This window comes from Odocoileus virginianus, unplaced genomic scaffold (assembly GCF_023699985.2).
Source record: "Odocoileus virginianus isolate 20LAN1187 ecotype Illinois unplaced genomic scaffold, Ovbor_1.2 Unplaced_Contig_5, whole genome shotgun sequence".
NCBI classification, from domain to species: Eukaryota; Metazoa; Chordata; class Mammalia; order Artiodactyla; family Cervidae; genus Odocoileus; species Odocoileus virginianus.
The window spans coordinates 1,499,763-1,514,753 of NW_027224322.1; the positions used below are offsets into that span (position 1 = coordinate 1,499,763).

At 46.4% G+C, this 14,991-nt stretch overlaps 1 long non-coding RNA gene across 1 annotated transcript in view; it reads left to right on the forward strand.

Moving 5' to 3' along the window:
* Window positions 1-3,614: 3,614 nt before the first annotated feature.
* Window positions 3,615-14,991, forward strand: part of LOC139033839 (uncharacterized) — a 47,957-nt gene continuing 36,580 nt past the window's right edge. Inside the window, exon 1 of the long non-coding RNA XR_011486325.1 lies at window positions 3,615-4,010. This is a non-coding gene — a long non-coding RNA (uncharacterized lncRNA). The remainder of the gene's footprint in view (window positions 4,011-14,991) is intronic.

Sequence of the window (14,991 nt, forward strand, 5' to 3'; positions counted from 1 at the left end):
GCCACCAGCAGTCTGGCCTCGGTGGAAGGGAAGGAGAAGACTGGGCTCGCAGCCCCCCAACCCTTCTGCTCCCTTCTGCCCCCCGCCCTGGACTCGCCCTAGGCGATGGGGCAGGGAGGGCGGCAAGCCGCGCTGGCTCTTTGCACACGGCTGTCAGTCTTGAAACGGCTGCTGGTCGGTCGCCCTGCAGGCTGGAGTGTGAGGTCCATGAGCATCAACAGTCAGGTGGGCCTTGGACTCAGACACCAGGCGGGGCCCGGCCTGGGGAATAAAGACCGTTTCCCTGCCGCCCGCCACCACCCCCACCCCCGGCTCTGCCCAGCGGCACTTCCGCACTCTCTCTGAAGTCGGGTCTTGGCAGCTGCAAGGCCTCAGCTGGCAAAACAAGCCTGGCAGGCCCCTAGGGCCTGAGCTGCTGAATGCCACGTGGGCAGGGGGTCTCTCCCTCTCCTCTGGCCTGGCTGCTGGAGACCCGCCGGCTCAGACTCAGAGCCCAGGGCGCAGGGGACGTCAGCGCTGACCGAGGCTGGGTTTGGCTGGTGGCCAGGGCACAAGCGGAACATGCCGGGCCCTGAACTTCCTCCAGTTGGAGTGAGAGGTCAGCTCTATGTGGGTTACAACTCCTGGGGGTGGTGGAGGGGGGGGGGGGGGGATGACAACTGCTTTTTAAGGACTCCAGTGGAAATGTCTCCTTGCAGCTGTGAAAATATTCTTCAGATCAGCCATCCTGGCCAGCGTGTAGAGGGCAGGGTTTGTTCCAGGGCCTGGGGAGGGAGGTCTGCTTTCTCCTCATCCCTGCCTGAAAGAGTCCGAGGTGGACATGACCCTAAAACTCAGAGTGGCTTTTACACCCTCCCGTTAACCGAGTCGTGGCCCACCGGCCAGTTCCTTCCCTCTGGCAGTTTTTCTAAACACCCAGAGCAGTCGCATCAGCCTCGAGCCATGAGACTCCAACCCTGTCGCCCAGAGGAGAGAGTGGCGGCTGATTTGTTCTCTTCAGTTGCAGTGCTGGCCCTGTGAGTGCTTTATCAGCGCACCAGACTAATGTTCGGGGCCTCTGGATCAGTTCAGTTCAGTCGCTCAGTCATGTCCGACTCTGTGACCCCATGGACTGCAGCACACCAGGCCTCCCTGTCCATCACCAACTCCTGGAGCTTACTCAAACTCATGTCCATTGAGTCGGTGATGCCATCCAACCATCTCATCCTCTGTCGTCCCCTTCTCCTCCTGCCCCTAATCCCTCCCAGCATCAGGGTCTTTTCAAATGAGTCAGCTCTTCGCATCAGGTGGCCAAAGTACTGGAGTTTCAGCTTCAGCATCAGTCCTTCCAATGAATATTCAGGACTTATTTCCTTTAGGATGGACTGGTTGGATCTCCTTGCAGTCCAAGGGACTCTCAAGACCTTGCAGTCCAAGGGACTCTCAAGAGTCTTCTCCAACATCACAGTTCAAAAGCATCAATTCTTCAGTGCTCAGCTTTCTTTATAGTCCACTTTCACATCTATACATGACCATTGGAAAAACCATAGCCTCTGGATAGATGTCCATAAAAACCTGAAACCAAAGTCTCCCTTTGATTCCTGAAGCTGGGATGTTGTGTTGGGACATCTGTAAGCGCCCTGGCCTCAGTTTTCTAGTCTAAATGCTGAGCTCTCATTACAGATTGCCTCATATCACCATCAGCTAGGTCTTCGGAATCACATTTACGGAGGGTTTTTAATCCACACTGTATCTTCACAGGCATCTTCTCCTTCCTTTCGTGGTCCTACAGGAGGGGCGAGGGGAGACTGTCTCGTCTCACATGTAAAGAAGCAGAAACTCCAAGGTGTTTGGAACCACCCAAGACCGCTCATTCCTATGCGTCAAAAGACGTCTCCCGGACGAAAGCCTCTAAAGGGAAGTCATTCTTGTTCCCAGGCCCGCATGTCAGCGCGGGCTCCCGCTTCACTCTGTGTGTGTATGTGAGCGCTTTAATTGGTACCCACGTAAGCCAGTCCTTTCTGTTGTTTTTTCTTCAGCAAGTTGTAATCACAGACTCTCTTCTGCCTCTCTCCCAGGGGGAAGGCAGTCTCACTCAGGGTGAGGATAAAGCACAAACCATCAGGTGCTAAATCTGCGCTGAAATTATGTGCTGTCTTCCCCACCCCCCATCCCCAAAGAGATTAACGTTGCTGGGGGTTATCTGGATTTTGTGTCTTTTATGGCAAGTTGCAGAGCAGCCTGGAGGCAGTGCCAGGAGCCTAGGCCTACCCCGAGGCTGGCTGGAAGATCTAGTGAGCTCACATGGGCGCCCTGCTCAGTTCAGTGTCTGCTGCTCACTGCCTGTGTGCTGAGAGGGGGGTGAGAGCCGTGGGGGGCAGGAGGGCAGGGGAGAGGGGTCAGGTGCAGCTCCCTGAGTGGGACCGACGTGAACTCCTGGGTCGGGCACGGACCTGGAGACAGGACCAGACGGGATGTCTCTGAAAGGCGAGACTCTGACGCTTTGGGCTCCTGTGGATTTTGCCCAGAGCTGGTGGTGCGCTGGTAGAGGCTTAATGACAAGATACCTGAAAAGAAAAGCAAAAGGTCCTGATCAGTAGTATCTGCTGATTTCTCTGGTGTAAATCCTCCCAGAGTGGCAAGTGTTTCAAGCTACCCAAAGCAGAGCTGGGGAGATGCAAGGTCAGCTCTCGGGAGCCCAGGCCTCTGGGACGACGCAGGAAGGGCATCTGACGGGCAGGGCTGCGGTCCAGGGAGGGGAGCCCACGGGCACGTCCCGCCTTGTGGGGACCTCTTCATGGGCTCTTGGAGCAGCAGTCGGGGGCTCCTGGATCCCCTGCCCGGCACACCTGTGTGTGCGCTCCTGTGACCAGCTTCTCTGGGTGTAGCTGTGAACATAGCGCATTGGTACCGAGGAGCTTGGAAGCCTCTTGTCTGGCCTCTGGGCCAAAGCAGGACTGTCTTTTGTGAGGGATGCTCTGGGGAGGTGGTCTTGCAGCCCTTGGCCTTGCCTGGGGTCCTGGAGCTGCTGTACAGCCTGGCTCATTGCAGAACTCTCCCCATCTCTCCTTTCCTGCCTTCTGGTCTGCGTCCTACAGCTCCACCAATGGTCCCTTCTCCATCTCCTACGAGAAACGCCTCCGCCGCCTGACAGTGGCCCTCACACGTCCTGAGGGCTTTCTCCTAAAGCTGCTCTTTTCCAGCTCTGGCCGAGGTCCCCGCCTGGAGCTTCTCCCTGACGGAGTCTCGGGCTGTTTGCAGAGCATCTCCCCACACGGGCGCCTGGAGACCGGGAAGAAGGCGTTGCTCTGGGAACTGACCCTCATCCCCAAACCACACTCCTGAACCGGATGCGTTCTGCTGTGGACACAGAGTAACAATCTGGAAAGCGTTCAGATTCCTGCAGGTCGAGTTTTCGTGGTAAATGAGCTCCAAGAATCGCCATGGTAACGCCCAGGGACCGGTCCCCTCCCTGACACCGCCTACCTTGCCTGCTCTCTGTCCAGACCTGCTGGCGGGTCATCAGGCCCCCATCACTGACGTTTGGGCTTGATTTTCCAGACTGTTATTCTTCCCCCTCTCACCTTCTCACAGCCCCATCTCCCTGGCCAGAGCCCCTGCCCCGTGCTCTCCCCCTGGGGCCGCCTTTCCCCGCGGTCCTCTCCCTCGGGAGGGCTCTTCGGACCGTCCTTCAAGGCCCCGCCCTTCAGAGAGTGTTCCTTTGCTCCCCCACGGGTGGTGGCTCCACGTGGCTCCTTCCTGACTGCTGTGAGGTCACGTGGACGCCTGCCTCGCCAGGCAGGAAAGACTGGTTTGCGAGCAATGGCTCACCTTCTGGGGAGGCTGGAGGACTCTCCTCCCATCCTGAGGGACGTCCAGGATGCCAGCCTCGGATCCTGATGGGCTGGCCTTGGCCCTCCACCTCCGAGCTGTGCTTTTTTGTTTATTGTGAAAAAGAACACAGGCGGAGAAAGCTGTGTAAAACGTCAGCGTCTGGAGTCTAGGATTATGCGGCGTGAACCACCCAGGCGGTAAGTGGGGCCACGCCCAGCCGCACAGGCACAGTCCATCGCTGTCTAAATGGATGAGACCTGGGGAAGGGGGGCCGTTTCAGAGCTGGGTCACTGGAGCTCTTTCCAGCCCGGCTGGTTCACGGAGCACTGACTCAGCTTCCCCACCAGCAAACGCAGTCAGTGGCTGTCACTGCCTGCCCCATCCTCGGGTGTACTGGGCAGATCACCGAAGGCAGAGAAACCTCGGACGTGGGTGCCAGGAGCTGGGAGTCTTCATTAGTCCTGAAGCAGCGGAGAGCGATTTCAACGCCCTTCTCTCCATCAGAGCGGCTTCCCAGAGGGCTCAGTGGTAAAGAATCTGCCTGCCAATGCAGGAGACACTGATTCATCCCTGGGTTGGGAAGATCCCCTGAAGGAGGAAATGGCAACCCACTCCAGTATTCTTGTCTGGAAAATTCCATGGACAGAGGAGCCTGGTGGGCTACAGCCCGTGGGGTTGCAAAGAGACACGACAGAGTGACTGACACACATGCTCACTCTCTCCAACAGAAGGCTCCTTCTCTCCTATTTCGGGGACTTTTGATTTCTCCATCCTTGAAGGAATCCTGGCATCCTCAAGGAGGCCAGCCTCTGGCTTTGAGAAATCCAACCTGAATCCCCATGTTAATAAAGTGACTCATGTGTGGGCTTAACGATCCCTTTGTTCCAGGGAGAACATGATTTCCTCTGAGTGATAATCTATTTATGAATGATTGCATCTGATGAGACATTATTTTATCTTCTACCAGTGCTTATACTTTTATAACATCTTGTCCAGTTGCTCAGTCGTGTCCAACCCTTTGCAACCCCATGGACTGTAGCATGCCAGGCTTCCCTCTCCTTCACTATCTCCTGGAGCTTGCTCAAATTCATGTCCTTTGAGTCAGTGATGCCATCCAACCATCTCATCCTCTGTCGTCCCCTTCTTCTCCTGCCTTCAGTCTTTCTCAGCATCAGGGTCTTTTCCAAAGAGTCAGTTCTTCGAATCAGGTGGCCAAAGTATTGGAGTTTCAGCTTCAGCATCAGTCCTTCCAGTGAATATTCAGGGTTGATTTCCTTTAGGACTGACTGGTTTGATCTCCTTGCTGTCCAAGGGACTCTCAAGAGTCTTCTCCAGCACCACAGTTCAAAAGCATCAATTCTTCAGTGCTCAGCCTTCTTTATGGTCCAACTCTCACATCCATACATGACTACTGGAAAAACCACAGCTTTGACTATATGGACCTTTGTTGGCAAAGTGATGTCTCTGCTTTTTAATACGCTGTCTAGGTTTGTCATAGCTTTCCTTCCAAGGACAATCACCTTTTAATTTCATGGTGTCTTAAGGAAGGACATTTAGTAGCTAGTAGAAGAAACAGGGTTTGTTTTTCTTGGCTGACTTTGAAGGAGTAGGCTGGAATCGGCTCATTTTTCCAGAATGCCTAATGCTTGGAATTGTGAAATATATTATGCTTGCCTGACTCGAGGGCACCTAAGCTCTCGCTATTGTATACGGCAAACATCTTTTGCCCTCTTGCCGATCTGAGCATGTCTCAATGAGCTTGGCTGCTGCGTGATCCCTTCCAGCTGAAAACGTTCAGCTCCAGAGAGGGTTGGTATTTGCATGGCAATTAGTTTGTATTCCTACACAAATTTTCATGGATTCAAGTTCTCCATAGAAAGGATGAACCAAAGGGTAAACTGAACCACAGATTAAAGGGCTCGTGTCAGGCAATTCTTTGAACAGTTTTTTTTTATGGTTTGGAGCCGTCATTATTTGTAATATTCTCTGAAAAGCCAGCAAATAATTGTTTTCCCCCCTACTGATTTTGTTCTTCTCCTCTTAGCAAATATTGATTCTTTCCACCCCCCCACCGAACTTGGTCCTGAATGGGACTGAAATTAACAGGGCTGCTTTTGTTTTAATACAATGAACAAAAACTTGAGCTTGGAAGAGTTCTTGTCCTGCCAAAACATCTGCGCCCAGCCCAGATGAGAACCCGGCTCTGGAAATAGGGTCTGCGAGTTAAACGCTTCTGCCCAGTCAGCATGCACAGTGAATGTGCTGAATTCTTATAGGCTCTACAAAAATAGTAACTTTTGAAAACTTCTTGGCAACGGAGGACTTTTTTTTTCAATGTGTTAAGAATGTGGGACTTCCCCATTAGATAACTAAGTAGAGAAAAGCCCAATTTATCATCAGAAAGCCTGCTCATAAGCATTGCCTTTAAAGCTTTGTATCTCTAACATATATTGTATTTATAACAGCATAGATGTGAATGATGTCATGATGTAGGAAGGACCGATGTTTCCAACATAGTGGTGGTAGAGCTGTTCTGACCTCTAGGATTTTCTCCATGCATTGAAAAGAAGTTATGAAGAGGGGGTATATTTGTCAAGAATGTCAAGTGGGAGAATTTTGCAAAAGATTTAAGGGCATTTCCAGGTTGTGTCTTGGAAACGTTTCTTTGTTATTCTCGGCATTTTCCAAACTGCCAAAGCTTTCAGCTTCTTTGATGGGATCCATAGCCTAAATATATCTGAGAAGTGGAAAGAGACCCTAATTTTTTTTAATTCAACCACCAAAACTGTACTGAGTGTCAGCTGTGTAGCTTAGGCTTTGAGTAAGTGTCAAAGGATGAAGAAAGGCGCATGTAAACTCATTATTTACATGCAGCTGTTTCCTAGACGGTGTCAGGTCCTAGAATTAATTGTGTGATTTAATTTTGTAAGAGGCAAGGTTTTTAAGTGCTGTCCTGGCTGTGGGAGAATGGTCTGCCTTTTCTTCCCAGAAAGTAGGTGACTCCCAATCCATTATGACAGAGTGTGTGCATGCATGTGTCACATCCCTCTCTGCAACCCCCTGGACTATAGCCTGCCCAGCTCCACTGTTCATGGAATTTTCCAGGCAAGCATACTGGAGGGGATTGCCATTTCCTACTCCAGGGGATCTTTTTGACCCAGAGACCGAACCCGCATCTCTTTCATCTCCTGCATTGGCAGGCAGATTCTTTACCAACTGAACAGGGTTTCGACCTTCAAATCAACAGACTGTTCTAGATATACTTTTGTACTTCACTCTTTTGTTTCAAAATTATATTTGTAAGTTTTATTCAAGTGTAGTTGTTGTTTGTTCATTTTTATTGCTCTAAGTATTTCAGTATATTGGATTCATAAAATTTATTTATTCTGGCTTTTTTTTTTTTTTTTGGTTGAATTTTCCAGAGAAACTGTCTAGACCTGGAGTTTTCTTTGAGGGAAAAAAAATTCACTTATGATTCAATTTCTTTAATGATTATAGGCTTTGCATGTTTTAAGTGTTAAATTTTTATAAATTTGCTATTTCATCTAAATTTTCACGTTTATTTGGAGAAATTGTTGGATTTTTAAAACAATACCCTTATTCAGTTCAGTTCAGTTGCTCAGTCGTGTCCGACTCTTTGCGACCTCATGAACCGCAGCACGCCAGGCCTCCCTGTCCATCACCAGCTCCCAGAGTCCACCCAAACCCATGTCCATTGAGTCGGTGATGCCATCCAACCATCTCATCCTCTGTTGTCCCCTTCTCCTCCTGCCCTTAATCTTTCCCAGCATCAGGGTCTTTTGAAATGAGTCAGGTCTTCGCATCAGGTGGCCAAAGAATTGGAGTTTCAGCTTCAACATCAGTCTTTCCAGTAAACATCCAGGACTGATTTCCTTGAGGATGGACTGGTTGGATCTCCTTGCAGTCCAAGGGACTCTCAAGAGTCTTCTCCAACACCACAGTTCAAAAACATCAATTCTTCGGTGCTCAGCTTTCTTTATAGTCCAACTCTCACATCCATACATGATAACTAGAAAAACCATAGCCTTGACTAGACGGACCTTTGTGGGCAAAGTATGTCTCTGCTTTTTAATATGCTGTCTAGGTAGGTCATAACTTTCCTTCCAAGGAGCAAGCGTCTTTTAATTTCATGGCTGCAATCACCTTTTTTCATATCCAATGACCTGTAATGACGTTTCTTTTCTCATTTTGACATTATCTATTTATGTGTTTTGACTGTCTGCTGTATGTGCTTAGTTGCTCAGTTGTGACTGACTCTTTGTGACGGCCAGGCTCCTCTGTCAGTGGGATTTCCCAGGCAAGGATACTGGATAGCCATTCTCTTCACCACGTGATCTTCCTCACCCAGGGATCACACCCTTGTCTCCTGTATTGCAGGCATTCTTTACCCGCTGAGCCAACAGGGAAGACGTTATGCCTTTTTTCTTTACTCCTAATGAATCTCACAGTGTAGTGACACTAATATTAGTTTTTTCCAAATAACCAGTATGTGTATCTACTCTAATAAATGTTTCTTTTTATTTTTTTAATCCGTGGTCCTTTTATTATTCTTTCTTGATATTTTCATTGTATTTATTTTGGTGTTCTTTTCCAAATGTCCTGAAATGGATGGTTAACTCATTTATTTTTAGTGTATTTTCCCACCTCACAGACATATAAGGCTATATATTTTCCTCTAGATACAGCATTACCTGCATCTCATAATTCTGTTAAGTAGTATTTGCTATTGTTCAACAGAAATAATTTCCAATTTCCCCTGTGGTTATTTCAAACCTGTGGGTTATTCAGAGCATATTGATTTCCAATAATATGGGGGGTTTTAGCTATCTTTCATTATTATGGTCATATCTTGTTCCATTGCATTTCACTTTGCAGATATTGCTCCTTTTTTTTTTTCTTTTACAAACTGAAGGTTTATGGCATCCCTGCTTTGAGCAAATCTATTGGTGTCATTTTTTCTGGTAGTATTTGCTCACTTCGTGTATCTATGTCACATTTTGGTAATTCTCAAATGGGGCTTCCCCTGTGGCTCAGACGGTAAAGAATCTGCCTGCAATGTAGGAGACCCAGGTTCAATCCCTGGGTCAGGAAGATTCCCTGGAGAAGGGAATGGCAACCCACTCCAGCATTCTTGCCTGGAGAACCCCATGGGCAGAGGAGCCTGGCGGGCTGCAGTCCATGGGGCTGCGAAGAGTGGGACATGACTGAGTGACTGACACACTCTCTTGGTAATTCTCAAGATATTTCAAAAGTTTTGTTATTATTTTTATTATGATGATCTGTGATCAGTGATCTTTCATGTTAATGTGCTTAGTTGCTCAGTTGTGTCCGACTCTTTGCGACCCCATGGACTGTAACCCATCAGGCTTCTCTGTCCATGGGATTCTCCAGGCAAGAAGACTGAAGTGGGTTGCCATGCCCTTCTCCAGTCTCTCATATTACTACTGTAATTGCTTTGGGCACCATCAAAGGTGATGAACTCAATTGATAAATGTGTGCATCTGACTGCTACGTGGAATGACTGCTTCCCCACCTCCCTCTCTCTTCAGGTCTCCCTGTTCCCTGAGACACAACAAAATTGAACTTAGGCCCAATTCATAATCCTAAGTGCTCAGTGAAAATAAGAGTCACACGTTTCTCACTTTAAATCAAAAGCTAGAAGTGAGTAAGCTTAGTGAGGAAGGCACTCCTAAGCTAGGCCTCCTATGCCAAACGATTAGCAGAGGTGTGAATGCAAAGAAGTTCTTGAGGGAAATTAAAAGTGCTGCTTCAGTGAACACGTGGATGATGAGAAAGGAAAACAGCCTTATCGGGAGGAAGTTCTAGTGGTCTGCATAGAAGGTCAGATCAGCTACATCAGTCTCTGAAGCTTAAGCCAGAGCAAGACCTTAACTCCCTGCGACTCTGTGAAGGGCAAGAGAGGTGAGAAAGGTGCAGAAGGAAAGTATGAAACCCACAGAAGTTGGTGCCTGAAACTGAAGGAAGGAAAGCATCTTTAAATGTAAGAGTGAAAGTGAAGCTGCAGGTTCTGACACAGGAGCTGCAGTGAGTTCTCCGGAAGATCCAGCTGAGATATTCAGGAAGGTGGCATGTGAACAACAGGTTTCCAACGCAGGTGAAACAGCTTCTTATTGGAAGAAGATGCCATCTAGGACTTTCATAGCTTGAGAGGAGAAGTCAAGGCCTGGCTTCAAAGCTTCAAAGGACAGGCAGGCTCTCTTATGAGGGGCTAATGCAGCCTGTGACCTTAAGGTGGTACCAATTCCCATTTATCATTGCAAAAGGCCTAGGGTCCTTAATAACTGTGCCACATCTGCTCTGCCTGTGCTCTAGAAATGGAACAACAAAGCCTAGTTTACTGCTTACGACATGGTTTACTGACTATTTTAAGCTCACTGTTAAGACCTGCTGCTCAGAAAAAACGGTTCCTTTCAAAATATTGCTGCTTGTTGGCAATGTTCCTGGTCGCCCAAGAGCTCTCGTGGAGGTGGGAAACAAGATCGATGTTGCTTACATGCCTGGTAGCACAACATCCATTCTGCAGCCCATGGATCAAGGAGTAATTCTGACTTTCAAGTCTTATTATTTAAGAAATACATTTTGTAAGGCTATAACTGCCATAGACAACACTTCCTCTGTTGGATCTGGGCAAAACCTTCTGGAAAGGATTCATCATTCTAGATGCCATTAAAGATGTTCGCAATTCATAGGTAGAGTCAAAATGTTGACATTAAAGGAGTTTGGAAGAACTCGATGCCAACCATCATGGATGACTTTGAGGGCTCAAGACTTCAGTGGAAGAAGTAATTATAGATGTGGTAGAAACAGCAAGAGGACTAGAATGAGAGCCTCAATTGTGCCTGACTTGCTGCAATCTCGTGACATGACTTGAACAGATGAGTGGCTTCTTAGGGATGAGCAAAGAGAGCAGTTTCTTGAGATGGATCCATGCCTGGTGAAAATGGTGTGGAATTTGTTGAAATGACAACAAACATTTAGAATATTACATAGTAAACTTGGTTCTTGAAGCAGCAACAGGATCTGAGAGGACTGACTCCCATTTCTACTGTAGGTAAAACGCTATCAAGCATCACTGCCTGCTACAGAGAATTTGTTCATGAAAGAAAGTGTCAATTGATGTACCAAACCTTATTGTCTTATTTTAAGTAATTGCCACACTGACCCCAACCTTCAGCAACCATCACCCTGGTCTGTCAGCAGCCATTGACACAGAGACAAGACCCTCCTCCAGCAAAAAGATTATGATTCACTGAAGGCTCAGATGATGGTGAGTACCTTTAACAATGAAGAATTTTTAATTAAGATATAAATGTAAAAGAAATACACAATGCTACTGCACACTAAATAGACTACTGCTGCTGCTGCTAAGTCGCTTCAGTCGTGTCCAACTCTGTGCAACCCCATGGACGGCAGCCCACCAGGCTCTGCCATCCCTGGGATTCTCCAGGCAAGAACACTGGAGTGGGTTGCCATTTCCTTCTCCAATGAAGGAAAGTGAAAAGTGAAAGTGAAGTCGCTCAGTCATGTCCGACTCTTCGTGACCCCATGGACTGCAGCCTACCAGGCTCCTCTGTCCATGGGATTTTCCAGGCAAGAGTACTGGAGTGGGGTGCCATTGCCTTCTCCAAAATATTTCTTTGAGCCCCTTTTCGTGGGGGGCAGCAAGAATACTGGAGTGAGTCGCCATTCCCTTCTCCAGGAGATCTTCCTGACCCAGGGATCAAACCCGGGTCTCCCGCATTGTAGGCAGATGCTTTACCATCTGAGCCACCAGGAAGTCCAAGTAGACCACAGTATACAGTAAACATAACTTTTTAACGCATTGGGAGAAAGATTTTCTTTTTCTTTTTCTGGCAGAACTGCACAACATGTGGGATCGTAGTTACCCAACCAAGGACCAGGTTGGCCTCACCTGCTTTGCAAGGTGCATGATTAACCACTGGACCACCAGGGAAGTCCCTCTTACTTTTTTCCTTCTTGTTTTCCCTCTTTCAGATTTTAGAGTTTTCCTTATCTTTAGTGAAATGAGGTATTCTTGCCTGGAGAATCCCATGGACAGAGAAGCCTGGTGGGCTACAGTCCATAGGGTCACAAAGAGTTGGACACGACTGAAGTTGATTTAGCACACACACACAGTCTCAGTAGAAGGGGCTTCCCAGGTGGCACTAATGATAAAGAATCTGCCTGCCAATGCAGGAGACTTGGGTTTGATCCCTGGGTCAGGAAGACCCCCTGGAGGAGGGCATGGCCACCCACTCCAGTATTCTTGCCTGGAGAATCCCATGGACAGAGGAGCCTGGTGGGCCACAGTCCATAGGGTCTCAAAGAGTCGGACTCAACTGAGTGACTTAGCATGCACACGGTTTCATTAGAGAATCTGTCTAGATTCAGTCCCTAATATTCATTTATCCACTCTTCTATTAAATGTTCTATTTCTCTGTTTCTTTGCAGTACATTCTGAATAATTTCTTCCGCTTTTTCTTCCAGTTTACTAGTTCTTTCCTCATCTGTATCAAATAACTTGCTAATTCTGTCCCTTATTTTTGATGTTGATTAGTATAATTTAAATTGCTTTAAGTTCTGAATCTTTTTAAAATCTGCAAAATTATATTTTCTTTTTTTTCCATTTTATTTATTTATTTATTTTTCATTTATTTTTATTAGTTGGAGGCTAATTATTTCACAATATTATAGTGGGTTTTGTCATACATTGACATGAATCAGCCATGGTTTTACATGTGTTCCCCATCCCGATCCCCCCTCCCACCTCCCTCTCTACCCGCTCCCTCTGGGTCTTCCCAGTGCACCAGGCCCTGAGCTCTTGTCTCATGCATCCAACCTGGGCTGGTGATCTCTTTCACCCTAGATAATATACATGTTTCGATGCTGTTCTCTCGAAACATCCCACCCTCTATATTTTCTTTTTTTTCTCCATTTATTTTTATTAGTTGGAGGCTAATTACAATATTGTAGTGGTTTTTGTCATACATTGACATGAATCAGCCACGGATTTACATGTATTTCCCATCCAATGCCCCTCCCACCTCCCTCTCCACCTGATCTCTCTGGGTCTTCCCAGTGCACCAGCCCCGAGCACTTGTCTCATGCATCCAACCTGGGCTGGTGATCTGTTTCACCCTAGATAATATACATGTTTCGATGCTGTTCTCTCGAAACATCCCACCCTCACCTTCTCCCACAGAGTCCAAAAGTCTGTTCTGTACATCTGTGTCTCTTTTTCTGTTTTGCATATAGGGTTATCATTACCATCTTTCTAAATTCCATATATATGTGTTAGTATACTGTATTGGTCTTTAGTCTCTTTCTGGCTTACTTCACTCTGTATAATGGGCTCCAGTTTCATCCATCTCATTAGAACTGATTCAAATGAATTCTTTTTAATGGCTGAGTAATATTCCATGGTGTATATGTACCACAGCTTCCTTATCCATTCATCTGCTGATGGGCATCTAGGTTGCTTCCATGTCCTGGCTATTATAAACAGTGCTGTGATGAACATTGGGGTGCACGTGTCTCTTTCAGATCTGGTTTCCTTGGTGTGTATGCCCAGAAGTGGGATTGCTGGTCATATGGCAGTTCTATTTCCAGTTTTTTAAGAAATCTCCACACTGTTCTCCATAGCAGCTGTACTAGTTTGCATTCCCACCAACAGTGTAAGAGGGTTCCCTTTTCTCCACACCCTCTCCAGCATTTATTGCTTGTAGACTTTTGGATAGCAGCCATCCTGACTGGCGTGTAATGGTACCTCATTGTGGTTTTGATTTGCATTTCTCTGATAATGAGTGATGTTGAGCATCTTGTTCATGTGTTTGTTAGCCATCTGTATGTCTTCTTTGGAGAAATGTCTGTTTAGTTCTTTGGCCCATTTTTTTATTGGGTCATTTATTTTTCTGGAATTGAGCTGCAGGAGTTGCTTGTATATTTTTGAGATTAATCCTTTGTCTGTTGCTTCATTTGCTATTATTTTCTCCCAATCTGAGGGCTGTCTTTTCACCTTGCTTATAGAGTTTCCTTTGTTGTGCAAAAGCTTTTAAGTTTCATTAGGTCCCATTTGTTTATTTTTGCTTTTATTTCCAATATTCTGGGAGATGAGTCATAGAGGATCCTGCTGTGATTTATGCCGGAGAGTGTTTTGCCTATGTTCTCCTCTAGGAGTTTTATAGTTTCTGGTCTTACACTTAGATCTTTAATCCATTTTGAGTTTATTTTTGTGTATGGTGTAAGAAAGTGTTCTAGTTTCATTCTTTTACAGGTGGTTAACCAGTTTTCCCCACACCACTTGTTAAAGAGGTTGTCTTTTTTCCATTGTATATCCTTGCCTCCTTTGTTGAAGATAACATGTTCATAGGTTCGTGGATTTATCTCTGGGCTTTCTGTTCTGTTCCATATGTCTGTCTTTGTGCCAGTACCATACTGTCTTGATGACTGTGGCTTTGTAGTATAGTCTGAAGTCAGGCAGGTTGATTCCTCCAGTTCCATTCTTCTTTCTCAAGATTACTTTGGCTATTCGAGGTTTTTTGTATTTCCATACAAATTGTGAAATTATTTGTTCTAGTTCTGTGAAGAATACTGTTAGTAGCTTGATAGGGATTGCATTGAATCTATAGATTGTTTTGGGTAGTATAGTCATTTTTACAATATTGATTTTTCCAATCCATGAACACGGTGTATTTCTCCATCTGTTTGTGTCCTCTTTGATTTCTTTCATCAGTGTTTTATAGTTTTCTATGTATATGTCTTTTGTTTCTTTAGGTAGATATACTCCTAAGTATTTTATTCTTTTTGTTGCAATGGTGAATGAGGTATTGTTTCCTTAATTTCTCTTTCTGTTTTCTCATTGTTAGTGTATAGGAATGCAAGGGATTTCTGTGTGCTAATTTTATATCCTGCAACTTTACTATATTCGTTGATTAGCTCTAGTAATTTTCTGGTAGAGTCTTCAGGGTTTTCTATGTAGAGGATCATGTCATCTGCAAACAGTGAGAGTTTCACTTCTTCTTTTCCTATCTGGATTCCTTTTACTTCTTTTTCTGCTCTGATTGCTGTGGCCAACACTTCCAAAACTATGTTGAATAACAGTGGTGAGAGTGGGCACCCTTGTCTTGTTCCTGATTT